A 4902-nucleotide genomic window follows, 5' to 3' on the forward strand; every position below is an offset into this window, starting at 1 on the left:
TGAGGTTTGCAAAGACAATTTTTATTTCTTCCAGTCATTGTTAAAGTATATGAAACGTTACACATGAAATACTGAAAGGTATTATCTTTGCTTGTATTTCAAAATTTTAAAACAAGGTTATCCAATTGTTAAACAATGCTGTTACAATATATTTACAACTACTTTATTGGTTCTACTTTCTCTTTAATATATTAGAGCCACAATGTTACTTTTCCTGGAAACAACAGTTCTACCAAAAAACTAAATAATATAAATCAACTGAACTACAACAAAAGGAACACTAAAAAATTTACATAATGTTTAAAGAACACATTGTGAAAAACTAAAGGATGACAGAACAAATCCAAATGTCAGCAGAACAGATTTACAAAGATGTCACCAAAAAAGAACAATGTGTGACAACTGAAATGTGTGAAAGACTGTGGAAAACAACTATTATTCTCCTTGCATTCAGTACTGACATCCAGGGCAGTGTCCAGGTCTGCCATCACAGTAGTAACGAGGGTAATCTCCTCGTCTTCCATTTCCAGTGAAGCCCACACAGTCTTTATATTGCCGGTTACAGGAAGAACACGTAACAACTGCAAAAGGAATCCGGTTTTCTGCCTTGAATGACTTTGAAAATTTACCCCAGTTGATCTCACCTGTAAATGAATGATAAATTTCATGTAGTTTAAATCTAATTTAACATGTTTTATGTGGAAAAAAGTCAAAGGTTCTTACCATCCAGCCAAGCAAAGCGAGTCCTCTTCCTGAACATTGGGTCAGACACAATGGCTTTAAAGCGCTTGCAGGTTAATGCCAAGGTGAGGTAAGCTGCATCTCCCTGTGCTAGTATCACCTCTGGAGAACAGCTTCCAGTACATCCAAAGGCATCTGAAAATTACAGAAAAACAGGTGCATTGCAAGACTATCACCAGAATAATGGCTATGAGGGAACTACACCCACCTATGATGGCAGCTTTTAGTTTATAAAAAGTGTTAGACTTTCCAGAAATGTTGGCGAGCAAAAACATATTTCAAAAAGGATTAACCTTTTTCTAGTCTTTTTTATGAAAAAAAACCAACTACAAAACTGTTAAGAAGGTAAATAAATAAATGATAGTGTAAGTGTAGCTTTACATACCGTTATGTTGAACCGTAGCAGTTCTTGTTATGTGATTCTGTACCTTGAACGACTCATCGGCTTTGTATGAGCAAAGAGGACAGAAATATCCGGAATAATCTTCTCTCCGTTACGAATGTTACAAATAGAAACGTGGATCTGTTAAATAAAATAAAAAAACAAAGTTTGAGCATAAAATACACTTATCAATTATACATTTTATTTACTTTTCTATTTTTATCTAATGGTGCCCTGCAGGGAAATAATTAGCTATGCTACATGCTAAATTTAACCTTACCTTCTATGAATTACGCATTTCAATAGTCTACAGCTGTTTATTATATGCTCAACGTCATCTAGAAAAGCGTATTGATTTACTATGTGATAAAAATTTTAAAGAAGGTAAAAATACCTTTTGCTGACTTTGCGCCTTTTCCATTTTGGATCGTGTGCCGAACACATGAACCCTCAAACTTCTTTCAATCGGCATCTCAAACCCGCTTCTTTAAGGTATTTATACTAGAAATTAGGAAAATAGCGCCCCCTTCACTTCCGGAGTGCAATGGTCCCATTTCCATATAAGGTATGAGGCTGACAGTGGTCCGTCCCGCACCTTCCTGTTTGCTGCAGCGAGGTGGACTTACGCAGTGGCGGCGTGAGAGGCTCAACGTAGCGAACGTTCCAGATTACAGAACAGTTTTTGGTGAATTATAAAAAACGTTTTTGGTGAATAAAGTCAAGTAGATGACAGGATGCCCTGTAGGCTTTGAACGCACCACACAAGTGCCTGAATCTAATTGGCTGTGGCGCTCGCTGGCTGCCTGTATATAAAGTGCCTCCCTCACCTGGTTGGCATGACGTTTTCCTTCCGGTTCAGACCTCTGCGTTTGTTGGTGCTGCACGCTAGGTAAGGCAGGCTTCATCTCTCTTAAGCAAGCTTATTACTTGTGATTCATTTACATTTTCTGAATAACGGCTGCAAATTAATGCGCGCGCTCAAACAATGCGCTTAACGACACTCTGATCGCTGATCAATCGTCCCTCTGGTCAGAATCTTCCCACACCTGACATTTGTTAGCTTAGCTTTAGCTCAGCTTGTGTTGTACATCCAGGCTCCACGTCTCCTCCTTCCTGTTAGAGGCTCTACATAAAGAGCTCAGCGGTAAGTGAAGTGCTGCAGTTTGCATGTTTTTAGATTCCATTTCTAACATTTATTTCTGATAGCCGCTGCTGTTTGTCCCTGACCGGCTGTTTGCCTGCTGTCCTGGTTGTCCACCTGTCGTCCTGCTTGCTGGCTTCATGCCCGCCGTCCGGATCTGCGTAAAGCGGCTCCTATCACTGGTCCAGTGTGGCTGATTTGGGCTGATTGGTGACCAGCTCGGACTGATCCTTCTAGTGCCGCTTTGAGTGGCGTCTGCTACAGCGGATCGGTTCCTCCCAGGACGGACTTTTAATTCGGACTATTGCTGCTTGAGTTGTTGTGGACTGAACTGTATAATTGTATTTAATTTTGAATGTTTCTTCTATTTTAACAGGAGCGGCCAGCTCGTGGTGTTGGTGGTGGAACTGCTTCTGGTTTGGTGCGTGATTTTCTTTAGTTTTGCTTTGTTTCGTTTGCTGTTTCTTTTCTTTTAGGACACTACCCCGAATTTCACTCCCGTCTCGGAGTTGAGCCATAACTGACTTTTAAGGTGTGAGTGATTTTAGATTAGTATTTTTGATTAACCAATTGTGGAATAAATAAAATTGTTGAATTGTGAGATTGTCTCAAGCCTCATCTGTAGCGGGTCTGTGTGCCTTAAAGGTAACTTTTTAGTAGTCATTGCAACCAATTTTATCTTTATTAAAATAGTGCTTTTAAATTTAAGTTACCAATTCTTATCACACTGCTCCCGCCACATAGACTTGTTGCTTGTCAGATGATGGAAAACGTTGAAGTATCGTTTCTGCTTCAGCTCGGAGTCGCGGTTTAAGCAGAGAGGTAATGAAATACAACAGACACTGACAGGCCTCTGCGTCTTTCTCTGAAGAACTACTGAGGGGAGGAGAAACTGTTCTTATCGATTCACTATTTTATTATACAGACATTAGGCTGTTGTTGTTGTGCTATTAGCTAGCTGCTGGCTAACGACTTTGCTAGCAAAGCTAGATAACTGAAAAGCTTCTCCCCTGTACCATTAATGATATCAGTCATTCTTCAGTATTTATTATGCAATAAGGCTCATCGCCCGTCCAGAACCGATCATCTCCATAATGGATAAATGTCAGATCTTCTAACTTCCTTTGCTGCATGATGTACATTTCATTTATTCAGCGTTATGTAAATGTATCCTGAAGGACAATAACACTTAAATAAAAGTCCAACAAGGATATTAATTTAGAATTAACAATAACTCGTCCTGAATTACCATGATGGATTTAATGAATGTAATAAAAGTTTATCATTAATGAAGGGAAAAACTGAACCAGACTTTAAGTTTCTGGTTCTCAGAGTATGAAGTTAAATTTGTTTCCTAATTATTCAATGGAAAAAAAAAACTAACCTCAGTTAGTAAAATAAAATTAATCAAAACTTTTGGAATTGTAATGATTCCTTTTTTTAAAAAAAGTTGTTTAAAATTTTTTTTTTAATTAACAAATTTGTGTCTCGTGAACATAAGTTATTTGCCAAACATTTATTTTCACACATCAGAATCTTTTGTGATTTTAGGCCCTGCAAACGACGTCATGTGAGAATCACAAGCAAAACTGAGTCAAACAAAAACTTAGAATATTAAGAAAAGATTTCTGACAAGCGCATTTAAGTTTGTTTTGCAAAAAAAAAAATTCACTTCATGAGACGAATGTAATTTAAATTGCTTAAAAAAACTCAGTAGGCTTTTCTCATGGTGACATTAATATTAGCTTTTCTTTTTTCTGCAGTTCCAGTTAAAGTTTGCTGCAGCTCTGCTGTCCTGACCGTCTTCATCTCCACTCAGCCAACAGGCAGATCTGGTATAGATTACAGTCACTTAAAGGTTGCATTGAGCCCTGGTTTATATTTTAATAGTGTAATTCAGTAAAGACTAAATATGTCTGGTTGTCCAGCTCTGATTTACATATCTTGCTAAATTGCGGGTTTGAATATTGCAAAACTTTCCTATAACAAAATAGACCTGCAGAAAGAAATTACTAATATCTTACATATGCAAAGTGTTATGCTCTATATGGAGATGTTCGTTAGCTTTGATTGTATATGTCACATTTTTGTAATTTATCATTGTTTATTAAACTCTGAAAGCTGTTTGTTAATATTCTGTCCTAGAATGAGGTTAGATGGGCCCTTTGTTTGTTTTGAGCTCCTGCCCCTGTAGTGTCTCTGGACGGCCCTGTATTTTAACTATTGTAAATTGAAAATATTGCAGTTATCAGTTTTATCTCATCCTGGTTAAACTGGTTAAACTGGTTTCTCATTTCATGACTTTCTGCTGTATATTAATTAGATTTACAGTTTTTATAAAAATCTTTTCAAATGACACTAATTAAACATTTTGAGTCTCTTCTGATTGGATAAATATCATCACAGCAGAGGCTCCAGTTTCTGGTGCAGATTTAATAAACATGTATCTTAATTTCATTCTGTTTAGTTTCTGTTGAAATGTTAATATTTCATTAAAACCTTCAGAACAACAGACTTTATATCACAACATACTTTTACAGTAAAACGTTTCCATCTCCTTTCTGGGGTCTTGAAATGAGTTTTATCTTCAGATACACGTTGAAAACACTGAGGATGAAAGAAGAGCCGACATCAGCAG

The 4902-nt window shown here is 37.2% G+C and overlaps 1 long non-coding RNA gene across 1 annotated transcript; it reads right to left on the bottom strand.

Annotated features, from left to right (window-relative positions):
- Positions 1 to 1217, bottom strand: LOC145554995 (uncharacterized). Its single transcript, XR_014091029.1, has 3 exons — positions 1127 to 1217; positions 724 to 876; positions 1 to 644 (listed from the first exon to the last, which is right to left on the bottom strand). It is a non-coding gene; the product is annotated as an uncharacterized LOC145554995 (long non-coding RNA).
- Positions 1218 to 4902: the final 3685 nt, after the last annotated feature.

The sequence above is a fragment of the Poecilia reticulata genome, chromosome 15 (genome assembly GCF_904066995.2).
Source record: "Poecilia reticulata chromosome 15, P_reticulata-male-v2, whole genome shotgun sequence".
NCBI lineage: Eukaryota > Metazoa > Chordata > Actinopteri > Cyprinodontiformes > Poeciliidae > Poecilia > Poecilia reticulata.